The following is a 13,477-nucleotide window of genomic DNA, read 5'->3' as shown; positions in this document are numbered from 1 at the left end:
AGTCTATGTTCATAGCCACTGCAAATATTTAAATACTCACATTTCTAGTGTACTTGTGAAAAAAAATTAGGGATAAAAATGAACAAACAACATACTCTCTTTTAGTCAGCATTTTAGAAGAATGCTATATAGAATTTTAAGTTTATAATTTTTCTGACTGAAACAACCTCTGAAGTTTTTTTGTATGACTAAATAAGTGAACAAAAAGAGGAGAAAATATAGAAGGAAAAAGGCAAATGCTCTCAGACAGACTCTATCTGCGATATTTTAGCTGAGAACATGAATTGTTATAAAGAATGAAGCATTGGGTATTAATGCTGAAAGGTAGGGCATTGGAAGACAGTCTGAATGCTTTGACAGACTTATTATTTTTTTGTTTCTGTTTATGATAGTCATCTTGCTGAGACCTTTTAAAAGCTTTGCTCTTCTGAAAGTAAATTTAAGTGCTCTGGTGTTACTTCTCAGCACAGTGATATGGGTCAATAAATATTTTGCAAGTTAGGGATAGGAAACAACAGTTGAAATATTCTCTCTTAATAACATTAGCACTGAATATCTTAAATGCCAGTATGCCAGGCTCTGGGTGATTCCACTCAGATTCTATTTTTGGGCAGCACTGATAGCTCAGCAAGCCAAAAACAAAGTTCAGTGTTCTCACATATGACCCAAATAATCACATTAACACTAACGATATGAAGGAAAGGAAATGGGAATTAACATTTCTTCCGAGTGTACTCTAAGCTGGGAGCGATACTCGGAGCAACCCTACAAGGTATGTTACTTGTGAGTTATAAGGAGGAAATGAAGGTTAAAGAAATTTAGTTTTCCCCAAGTCACCCAACCAGAAAGCTGCACAGCTGAGTGAAATCAAACATAGGTGCTTTAGTTTAAAACAAATTATCTTTCAATTGGCTCTCACTGCATTTTCATGAAGAACAATTATGCAGGTTAGTTCAAAAATCAGAAATCACCCAAAGAAGGAAAGTCACCATTATTTTTATATGTATTGATGGGCAAAGGGTTATTAAAGCTATGACTTTGATTTTGGAAATTTGGCATTTCTCTAACAGAAGCCAGAACACAGAAAAATAGCACATGACTATGTCTAGGGCTACGTTCTCAAAGAAGATTTAATAAAATTGGTTAACTGAAATAACAAGGGCCAATACACATTCCTGAGTAGTTATCTTATTATCCAAAATCTGAATTGAGTAAACCATCAAATGAGTAAATGTTAAATGGAAGCAACTTGTTGGCAAGGAGGGAAGAGTACAGAAGAAGAGTTTGGAGAATATAAACCATGAAAAACTCAGAAGGAGTTTGTATTTTATATCCTTAACCAAATTTACATTTTTATTTGCATGTGGATCTATCCATTTGGTGTTTCTTGCTTTAGTTTTCCTATCAAATAAAGACAGCATACTTAAATGCAGGAAGACCTGAAAAATCTTTTCTTGTTTTGCCTTTTCATTCATTCTGCTCATCATCCAATTGCTCTTCATTCCAAACTGAGAATGAATTGTTAAAACCGAGTCTGTTATATCTGAGACCTACTTTCCTTTTATTTCTAGCCTAGATAATAGCTTTAATTTAAAATGTGGATGATAATGTCAATAAAAGGAATAAGTACATATATAATGTCACAGAGAAATTAAACACAAAAATTTACCATGGTGTAAACTGAGCTGGGGATAAATCTATTTGTACACAGTCCACTTGCCTGACAGTTTTGTGCAAATTTCAACCAAGAATAAGAAAGGCTTAGTATAAACAGAAATGTGATCATCTCAATCCCATAAAATATAAACAACCTTTCTGGTTTTACCTGTCCTTCTTCTACACAAATATGGTCTCCAAAAAGTTTCACCAATATTTCCTGGCCTTTTCTTTCCTTTCTGCCTTTGTTCATTGTTTCTTCAAATTTTTATGTAAGTAAACAACTAGTAGCTGTAATATTACTCATATTACTGAGTTAAACTAATTTTTTCATGTATGTATTTATGTTTATCTATTTAACTAGATCAACTCCTTGAGAATTAGAGCCATAAAAAAATTTCTCTAAGGGCTACAGATTTCTGGTCTCATGGCATGGCACAAAGTAGGCACTTAATAAATATTTCTCCATAGCATGCCATGAAACGATGCATTAATTGTTGAGTTGTTCTAAATTATTCACTCAATTCTACAAATATTTACTGAACATTTATTGGTTCAGGAAAGATTAAATGACCTAAAGTCTCAGCACCATTAACTGATTTGTCATTGGTGGTTATGATATTAGTTTAACACAGAAATACTATTAAGCATCAGTTCAGTTGAGGAAGGGAGCTAAACATTATTGGATGCTCATTGTGCACCAGTCATCAAATGAAGAACTATATGTGCTTTGGCTCAATGGATGCTCACAGTTCCTAAGATAATTGATATGCCAGACCCTTGCTTTTGGAAAAGGTTTGGAGTTTGCCCAAGCTTGCTTAAGAGTTCTTCCGTAGGTGTTCCAAAGAGGCACTTTCATTCCTTTGCATCCTCTTGAACTGGCTTACTACTATTTTTGCTGCACCCCCCCTCCCCCACCTTTAACCTTTGCATAACTTTTGCTTTTCATCAGGTCCTTGTCTTCTGTTTACTCCATAAAATCAAACTCTTTTTTGCTTCCATAGACTGCTTCTTTGAGTTTGGGTCTTCAGGACCCTACTGCCCAATGCTGAGGGGCAGTTCTGTCTACTCTCATGCTCTGGTTTTAAGGGTCAAGTCACAGACTGAGCTCCCTATTTTCCCAGAAATAAGCAGTACACTTAAAATACACATAATCTCTAATTTAGATTAAGAGTTCATCTGTTTGTGACTGACTCCAAATTGGACGTCCTGAAAGGCAGAAAAGGCAGAAAAATCAGAATGAATTACTTAGCTCTCTGAATGATGCTAGCTGACCCAGCCCAGTGTCCACATCAACCAAGCTTTGTTGTTCATATTTAATACATAATTTAATTTGACAGCCCAGGAAGTATGGGTCATTATCCCCATTTTATGGAGGATGAAACTGAAAAGATTATATAGTACTGTGGTTTTGCAAATTCAGGGATCTGAAAAAGTCTCAGGAAGCACACCTTGAGATTGTCCAAGGTATACTATATTATTATACTATTTTTATGGAGGAGGAAACTGAAGATCAGAGAAAAAATTTGCACAAGGCCACTCAGAGCTGTGATTCACACCCAGCTCTACATGACGCCAAAGTCCAAGCTCTTCTCTACTACACCACACTACCTTTTAGAGGAATTGACGCTATTAGTAATGCCTTTAGGAATCAATTTGAAACAAAACAAAACAAAACAAAACAACTCAGAAGATATAGAATAACAAGAAGGAGATCTCCAGTGATACTGGGGTTATGTTGATTTCCTACAAAGTGCTTCTGAGTCCTTCTGAGTCCTTGGAAATTTGGATGGTTCACGATCTTTGACCAAAGAAACAACTTAAAGGTATTGAAGCGATAAATAAATAAATGACAAGTCCCTCTGTGCATCTCTATCTGCAAATTACAAGATGTAGTGAAATTAGACACGAGAGACCATATGGTTACTATATTTTAAGTAGGCATATGCTTAGCCTTTCATCTTTTTGAGGTTATTTACCATCACATATTGGTAATCAGGCTTTAATAAAAACAACAACAAATATGAAACCAAACCAACAGTACTGCCCTTGAAGTCTTTATTACGATTATTTTGTACAGAAGAAAATTAAGCACTAGAATTCCCATACTACATGTAGATATGTGTTAGCAGTAAAACCCTGATTGCCAAGTCTACATTATTAATTTAATCCAATAAGAGTTATTTGGGGGGACACCCCAAGCTTTATCTGTTGGCAAAATTGGAACAATAAGTATACGCCAAATGAGACAACATGCTTTGAGTAACTGAGTATAGATGGCAACTTAAAGAAACATAAAAAGTAATTATAGATAATTTTCTATTTCTAGACAGTAGTTATAGCAAAATTACTGAGTCTTAGGAGAGTATTCGTGAGAACCAATGATTTTATGTTATTCATTAAAACGATCTATTTGCTCATGAACTTTATTTTAAAGGTCATTCATTTCAATGTACTAAAAACTTTCTCCTTAACTACTGGGAAATCTCATAAAATAGAGACCAGATTTTCAAAAATATTCTTATCTGCCATCTTATCTGGCATGAATAGCAACTGTGAGATTTGGGTGATCATTTACTATATTTACATTGGGATAGAGTGACAGGGTTTTATTTTATTTGATTATCTCTCCTCTATTAATTTAGAAAGATAAGGTGAGAGAATGTTTCCAAGTTAAGGTAATGTTTAGCTCAAACAATGAAAAAATAGATGAGCAGAAAAGTAATTCTAAAATCAATATCTTTAAGTACCTTAAACTCAGAATAATGATGCACATGAGTCAAATTTAAAAAAAGATTCATCACCTCTCTCAGAAACAAATAATAACTAGTACAGAGAGATGAATAATTTTAAAGTTGAGACATTAATATATGCTTCTTGGTTTGCACACAGAATTAAAAACAATATATTGTGGTACAGTAAAATGGTAAAAAAAATCAAATAAATGTGATAATTAGGCAGAGAATAATTGTATTGAGAGTTGGCTTCCAACTACATCACTCATTATCTGAGAATCATTAGGCAAATTATTTAATCTGTTTCCTCATCTCTAAAAAATGGAGGAAATAATAGTATCTACATCATTGGACTGCTGTGAGAATTGAGTTAGTACTCTTAGAACAGTGCCTAGCTTCTAGCAAGTGGCCAATAAATGTTAACCACCATGACTCACATTTTCATTACAAAAAGATATATTTTAAGTATTTATCTGTTAATCTAGCTTTGTGAAGTCACAGGGAGTGAAGTAGACATGGTTGTGCTAAGCTGTGAACCCAAAGGAAAGGCCAAAGGCTGAATGAGCCTCCTAGACTGATGACTCAGACACAGCAGTTCAGGTTTCCAGACTGATTCAGTCCTTGGCTTCTCTCCTGACGCTGACAACAAGAATGCCAATTAGTGCCAAGAGTGATGAGTTTTTGTAACATGGGGTGCTGTGCCTTAGGGATTCAAATCAGATCACTTACATGTTGTATAGAACACCAATAGTGATCAACCAAGTTCAGATTCAAACCAATGACATAGAGGTAAAATGCTTCAGATCTAGTTACCGTGTTCCTAAACCATCTGCTTCTGAATTCTAAATTCTCAACTCACCCACTGCCAATGGGCTAAACATAGCTAAAGGATTTAAATTATAATTTGATCTGACAACCCAGGTATCAAACGAGCCTTCTTTAGCCAAATAAGTAGAGTGGTGACAAATATCAGAGCAGTATATCCACTCTATGGTATGTGCTTTATGACAAGAAAATAATAATTGAGGGTATTGGTAAATATCTTATTTCTCATCTCATGTAAAAAAGGATGTCAGCATAATATTGGTATTCAACTTAGGCTAACAAAAGAATTATTAAGGCTAAGTGATTTAGACAGGAGGAAGGTAGGGAAGTAAGGAATATCTGAGTTTTTCCATGATTCTGAATTATCTAATAGACTAATGTTGAATGCATAGAAAGATCATGCATAATAAGATAAATCAGATTTAGATATATTTTTTAATAATTTTGTAATGTTTATTTATTTTTGAGAGAGAGAGAGAGAAAGAGAGAGAGAGAGAGAGAGAGAGAGAGAGAGAGACTGACATGGGGCTTGATCTCATGATGTTAGCTCAAACAATGAAAAAATAGATGAGCAGAAAAGTAATTCTAAAATCAATATCTTTAAGTACCTTAAACTCAGAATAATGATGCACATGAGTCAAATTTAAGAAAAGATTCATCACCTGGAACCCAAAATAGGTTCCAGGTAACCTATTATGAACACGCAAAAATCTTTTTGCGTTTTTAAAGAAAGTTTAGGGGAAATTTTCTTAAATTGTTCATTTCTCATCAGTCTCTGAAGTGTAAGGATTCTGCCTTGAGGGTCTACAGTAGGCTAGTTCTAGGTAGTCTGAGTTTGTAGAGTTGTGAAATGGCTTGTACTTCGGATAGGAGACAGGGGCCTCCAGGCTGTGATGTGATTTATGATTGGATCTTCTACCTTGCCAGTGCCCAGGACAATTCTGCAAACTATGGCAAGAAAGAGTCATTGGCATGCCTTTCATGTCTCACCTCCTTTCATCTTTACACAGTTGTAACCACTTATTTTGTTTGTTTGTTTGTTTTCTTTGAAAGTTCTAAAGAACAAGACCCAGTAAGATTATTTCAGGGCAGCACAATTTACATATCACAAGGGGATTTTTATTTGTGATAAAATACTGCTGGCTATATTTTTATAGCATGGTTTTGTCAAGAGTTGAAAGGCACTTTGTAATATGTGAGAGCAAACACAGTGAACTACAGCAAAGCTAAAAGCAGTTTCCTAATTCTTTTAAATACAAGGAGGAATTAAAAAGTATTGTGAGGACACCTGGGTGGCTCAGTCAGTTAAGTGTCCTACCTTTGATTTTGGCTCAGGTCATGATCTCAGGGTTCTTGGGATCAAGCCCCACATGGGGCTCTGTGCTCATAGCGGAAAGCCTGCTTGGGGTTTTCTTTGCCCCTCCCAGGCTGGTACACGCACGTGCACGCTCCCTCTCTCTCTCTCAAAATAAGTAAATAAACTTAAAAAAAAGTCTCATATCTCCCACTTTCAATCCAATGTAAATTTAATTTAAAAAATGTTGTGGATCTCTCGAGTGATAAAAAATGTAATTTTTAATGTATTGATTTAGACAATACATATCAAGAAGCAACCATTAATTTAATACTTATTTCCAACAAATTTATGTTTTATTAATTGTAATACTATCTAGTAAATTATATGTTTATTCTGTTTTCAGACAGAATGTACAAATGTACACATGGATTTGTGGACCATTTATAATTGCTCCATGGCTGTCTGGGGGTCTTAACCACAGGCTGGAAATCACTGACCTAAGAAAAAAAGCAGGTTCTAACTCCATCTCTCTCTCTCTAGCTATATGACCTTGAGCAAATCATTCTATAGGCTTCAGTTAATTCATCTTTTCAGTTACTGAAAAGTGAAGAAGATGTTTTGTTTATTTCAGGAGTTTACAAATATACATGTATTTACATTCTAAATGTGAGATAAAAACAAAAACCTTTGAAAGTGATATATAAATATGATAGAATTTTATATTACAGGAAATACATGGAGGTATCAGCAGAGCAGCTCAAACACTCCGAAAATTAAAATAGAAAATCAGCATACAATGACTAATGCATGTAAATTTAGACACTTTAAGAACAACTATCATTCCAATATAGGTCTAAGGATGTTCATAAAGAACTGTTTGTAACAGCAAAAAAATTAAAGGCAGCATACTTTTTAAAATGTTTTTATTTATTTTTGAGAGAGACAGGGAGTGAGTAGGGGAGGGGCAGAGAGCCAGAGACACACACAGAATTGGAAGCAGGCTCCAGGTTTTGAACTGTTTGTTAGCACAGAGCCTGATGAGGGGCTTGAACTGGTGAACTGCTAGATCATAACCTGAGCTGAAGTTGGATATTTAACCTACTGAGCCAGCCAGGTGCCCCCAAAGCATACATTTTTTAACATAGAAAGATAATTATGATATGTAAAGAAAGATAATTATGATATGTAAAATGTAACAAAAAAAGCAATCTTCAAAACAGTGTTTATAATATGACTCTTATTTTGTAAAATTCTGAAGTAAAATATTCCAAAATGTTAAATGGTTATATTTAGGTAGTGGAATTATGGGAGGTTTTTCTCTCCTATTTTTTCTCAGCTGTATTTTTTAAATACTTCTAATAAGAATGTGTTATATTTATAAAGGGAAAAATAGTAAAAGTATCCCTTAAAGGCAAAAAAACAAACAAACAAACAAACAAAAAAAACCAAAAAAACCCAAAACAAAACAAAACACCAGGAACAAAAACAAAAAAAAAATTCCAAGGACACCAGAAGAAAAAAAGAGCAAAATTTGGCTATAGCCTAATTGATGTTATGTATCTATCAAAAATATGTGTGAATATAAATATAAATACATGTCTACATTTTATCTGTATTTACACCTACATCTATATCTATATCTGAGGAAGTGATCAGAGTGACAAGTAAGAAAGGGAAATCAAAGAAGAAACAATCAGCAGTGTTCAGTCAAGAGAGAGCCCTGTCTGTTCTTGACAGCGGTGCTGGGAGCCCCAGGCCAAAGCTGCCAGATGCTGTGGCCAAATTACCTGCTTTGTTCCAATCCATGCTCCTGCAGCAGCATTCTGATTTCAATTTAGTTTTTTTTTTAAAATAGATTTCCGTCTTTAATTTTTTAATTTTTTTTAACATTTATTTATTTTTGAGAGACAGAATGAGACAGAGCGTGAGCAGGGGAGGCTCCAGGTTCTGAGCAAGCGGTCAGCACAGAGCCCTATGAGGGGCTTGAACCCATGGACCGTGAGATCATGACCTGAGCCGAAGTCGAACACTTAGCCGACCGAGCCACCCAGGCGCCTCTAATAGATTTCCTTCTAGAGAAAAAAGTTGATAGGAGAATATAACATTTGGTTTGCTCTAAAGCCATCTTTCTTGTTGTAAATTAACAAATTGGAATGTTGGATGCATTACTTTTGTGGGAGTTTGGTTAATGTAAGTACTTTGCTAAAGGACTGGATCGCTGTAAGAAATTTTGAAAAACAAATTAGGTTTCTGAGTTTGGACAGTTGAAGCCCAGGTAATAGAACCTAGTGATTTTATCAAGGTAATTACAAGCCATAAGATCTTAGGACAACTAAATGGACTTCCCTAAGAAGCAATCTTATAATTCAGTGTGTGACCTTTAGCATGAAATAAATACAGGGCAGAGTGTCTTGGAGACCTTGCCATAAGATATTTCCACAGTATGAACAATGGGGATGGCATTTTAGCTGTGATCCAACATATCATTCTCAGTCTGGAGTCGTAGATAAATTGAGAATCAGAGAAAGTAAGTCAGTTATCCAAGACTGAAGTTGATATCAGCCTGAACTTGGAATTATAATTGGTGCCTCCTAGTCCAGCATATGAAACTGTTTTCCACAGCCTTTGTGAAATAATATCATAGCTGTAAAATGCTCACATCCATGACTGTATCTTTCTTCTTTGTTTTAAGAAGCATTTATTGAGTAACTAGTATGTTTAAAGCACTCTGCTAGGTTAAGATTTTCTTCAAATCTGCTCTGTATGTTTTATAGTATGAGCAAATGTTTGACATTGAAAGTAGGGTAGAGGAAAATATGGCTATTTACTAAGAATCTAATACCTGCCAGGCAGTGTTCTAGACACAATACATCTTACTTCATTTATTATTTACTATTATTTATTATTTAGATGTGCACCATCTAATGATATCTTGAAGTGTTGCGCTTCACCCCATCAGGTCATATCCAAGATTATCTTGAAATAAAAATGATCCTTACTGAAAAGCATTTATTAATCACATAATTACATATAGCACTGAAGTGCCATTATAACTGAATAATCTTAGAGTAATGGGCTATAAATGCTCACTCTCAATGGAGGCTGGAGGCAATGACAGTTCTCCTTTAGGATGAACCAGTGGTTAATACTCCCAGTGGAAAAGAGTTCTCTTCTTTGTAGCTACACATTTAAACATTACCCCTGACCCTCCCAAAAAGCTTACAGAAGACTACATACTGTATATTACATTTAAATGAAATGTCCAGAACAGGCAACTCTATAGAAACAGAAAGTAGATCCATGGTTGCCTAGAGCTGTGGCAGAGGCAAGTGTTGGATGAAAAAAGGAGTGGCTGTTTTGGGGTATGAGTTTGTTTTTGTTTTTGTTTTTGTGGCAGGGGGTGATGAAATGTTCTAAAACTGTGGCAATGATTGTAAAATTCTGTAAATAATCTAAAGATGACTAAACTGTACACTTTAAATAGGTTCATTGTGTGGTATGTGAATTATATTTCAATACAGTTGTAATTTTTCAGTAGTTCTGAATTTCTGCTGTCCAATTGCATTCAATCCTTTCAGATCAACCCTGTGAGACACCCTTTTAATAGCATAGGAATTTTTACCATTAATGATTGTAACTTCAAAAAGCAGTAGGTAAATATAAAAATGAAATCTCCAGAAAACAGGAACTCACAGAAACCATGGAGAATGATAGATGAATACCCCCACTGGGAATAACATATGTGCATCATAAAATAAATCACTGATCTCTTCTTATGAAATAATAACACTGAGAAAATCCTGGCCCCCCTCCAGGATTCTGTTGTCTGCCCTCAGCCAGCTCAACCACTCTGTGCTTCATCTATGAAAAATGCACACTGTTGCTCACTGAGTCCTATTTGTGTTATCTCTGATCTTTCCTTTTTTGGTTCTATAGTATCTCATCCATTTTTTATGCCACTTGGGGGTACCTTTTCCTTACTCTTCTTCCACATGGTTTTACAATTTTTTTTAGGACAGACTCCTCCCTTTACTCCAACACCTAAAAACAAAACAAAACAAAACAAAACAAAACAAAACAAAACAAAACACAGAACAGCATCTACATACCCTAGAGAGCCTCAATTCAACAAGGTAAAAAGGGGTGGTTCAGTTGAATACCTTGTGTGAGGATGGATATAAGAATACTCTTATTGCTCTATTAATCATTAGATTCCTGGAGGCACCTCTTTACTAGGCAATATTAAAGCTTTCAATTGACTGGATATCCCCTTTAGGAAGTCTCTTGCTTTACCTCCCAAGGTGAGTTCCAAAGGAGGGCCTTACCTCACACAAACTGCAGTGGAGCTCCATGGGCTAAGGAGGGTTCCCCCAGGGCTCCCGGCCCTTCACTTCACTTATTGAGGGCAGGGAAAGCTGCTGTGGCTTTCCCTTCCTGGGCTTGCCCATTCTGCTAATTTTAGGCTGCTTCCTCATGCGGCTGCCATGGGTATCAGAGCATGTGGCTCCCCTTGGAGAAGCTATTTTCTTCTATGAGCCTCACTTGTTTGTTTCCAACTTCTCTTCCTTCTTCTCCACCTTTCCACCTCTGTGAAGTTGAGCTATTTCATAGTAATAAATAAGACATCTTTCAGAATTATGTTTACTTTAATCTGAATTTATTTCTGAATCCAAGGGAACAAGGAAAACTTTTTTATATTGGATTAATTGTACCTTCCAGTAGCCAGATACGAAATCCTTTTTATATAAAAAATATTTCCTGAGTTTTTACTGTGGATAAGATGTTGCATTAGGGATGGGTGAAACAGGTGAAGGGGATTAAGAGTACATTCACTTTGGGGCACCTGGGTGGCTCAGTCCATTAAACATCCAAATTCGGCTTAAGTCATGATCCTGTGGTTTGTGGGTTTGAGCCCCATGTCGGGCTCTGTGCTGACAGCTCAGAGCCTGGAGCCTGCTTCAGATTCTGTGTCTCCCTCTCTCTCTGCCCCTCCCCCTCTCATGCTCTGTCTCTCTCAAAAATCAACTTTAAAAAAATGTATTAAAAAAAAAGGGTACACTTACCTTGATGAGCACAGAGTAATGTATAGAACTATTGAGTCACATCTGAAACTAATATAACACTGTATATTGTACTGGAATTAAAAAATTTTAAATGTAATTATTAAAAAATAATTATTAAAATTATTAAAAATTATTAAAAATGTAATTATTAAAAAATGTAATTATTAAAAAATTATTAAATTATTAAAATGTATTATTATTTCCCTAGATCATAGAGATACAATAAGCCAAAGCAGATGTGTATTTCACTAACGTAATCTTGATAACAGAGACTTATCAAACTTCTACTGTATTCTGTGCTGTTAAGGCCTAGGAATACAAAAATTGATAAGATAGAGCCCCTGTCTTCAAAGAACTTACAAGATATTTCAATACACATAAAGATTCAAAGAGGCAGGGCTTATAAATTCCTGTTGAGACTTGTTTTGATGCAATCAATGGTTTCACTCATTCAGTTAATCAGTAAAACTGGACTTCAGATTATTCTATGAATATACTACTCTGCTAGGCACTGGAAGAAATATAAATAAAGTACAATGCAGTTCCCTCCCTTAGAAAGATTATAATCTAAACAAGGAACAACTGCTCAATTAACAAATATTTAATGGATATTTATTATATACATGTTCTATCTTCTCCACTGAGGGTTTCTTAAATATCTTTCTTCCCCGGAGACACAGTTTTGAAAGATTTTGTAGAACAACATTTTTCTAACAATTTATTTCTCATATTTTATTATTCAAAGATAAAAATTATGCCAATTAGAGCTTCTGACAAATATGAAACAATTTATATTCATTTATTCTTCAGAATACAAAGATGAAAAGATCCAAGTTCCTGACCTTGTGAGCTAGCAGTCTAGTGAGGGAGAAGGCAGGCAATTGATAATGCTGTTAAGTGGCAAGTTCTATAACACAGGATGGCATCAGAGAGGATGGGGTTCTCCCAACTGTCACAGACAGGGCAAGTCTTCACAAGGAATGTACTGCTTGAGCTGAGTCTTGAAAAATGTAATATCACTAGGTTAAAGAAATAACATGAAAATGTGGGATGGTATGAGAAAGAACTTATTTATTTTGAGACAGAGAGAGAGAGAGAGAGAGAGAGAGCGAGCAGGGGTGGGGCAGAGAGAGAGAGAAAGGGAGAGATAGAGAGAATCCCAAGCAGGGACATGGGACTTGAACTCACGAACCTCGAGATCATGACCTGAGCTGAAATCGAGTTGGACGCTTAACTGCCTGAGCCACCAGGCACCCCAAGAGAGAATTTTTCAGAGCTCGTAAAATAAAGATAAGGTATGATTTGGAGGATGTGGTTGGGATGAGGTTGCAGAGGAGGTTAAGATTATATAAGATGTTAAATACCTAGATGATAAAAAATTTTAAGGAGATATGATCAAATCTGCATTTTAGAAATACCACGCCAGTGGTTGTGTGGATGGGCCAAAGAGCCCACAGTCTATGGCAGAAGTCCAAGTCTAGGCTGGATAGTTGGAACTGAGATGCTGGTAGGAGGGATGAAAGTTTAAATAATTATGGCCACAAGGCAACTATGTCTTTGTATTTATTGGTATAATCAAACAAATTGCATATTAACATAAAGAATATAAACAGGCAAGTGTAGTAGACAGGATGGATATGCTAAGCAGTATCTCAAGGCTCTCCTTTATACCCCACAAAACATTTTGCTATTCTATGGAGCCAGAAGGGTTGAAGAACCTGGAGAAGCTAATTCTAGGTGGTCAAAACACATATGATGACTATTAGTATAACAACGTATCTGAATACATTCAAGTTGGCAAGATGTTTTGAGGTAACAGAGGTGTTAATTAATCTTATTGTGGTAATCATTTCACAATACACATGTATATCAAATCATCACATTGTACACCTTAAACTTAC

The 13,477-nt window shown here is 35.5% G+C and overlaps 1 protein-coding gene across 4 annotated transcripts in view; it reads right to left on the bottom strand.

The window, feature by feature from the left end:
* Positions 1-13,477, bottom strand: part of MYPN (myopalladin) — a 125,990-nt gene that overhangs the window by 100,453 nt on the left and 12,060 nt on the right. The window contains exon 1 of one of the 4 annotated variants that reach the window (XM_019444313.2): positions 10,839-10,966. The exons of the other annotated variants lie outside the window; for them this stretch is intronic. The gene's annotated coding sequence lies outside the window, so the exon portion shown is untranslated. Of the gene's footprint in view, positions 1-10,838; positions 10,967-13,477 lie in introns of those variants that run through there. 4 annotated transcript variants of the gene reach the window in all.

Source organism: Panthera pardus, unplaced genomic scaffold (genome assembly GCF_024362965.1).
Source record: "Panthera pardus isolate Hobbes unplaced genomic scaffold, ASM2436296v1 HiC_scaffold_22, whole genome shotgun sequence".
Classification (NCBI taxonomy): Eukaryota; Metazoa; Chordata; class Mammalia; order Carnivora; family Felidae; genus Panthera; species Panthera pardus.
The sequence above is the reverse complement of the archived record's forward strand: the minus strand, read 5'-3'. Positions and strand labels throughout refer to the sequence as shown.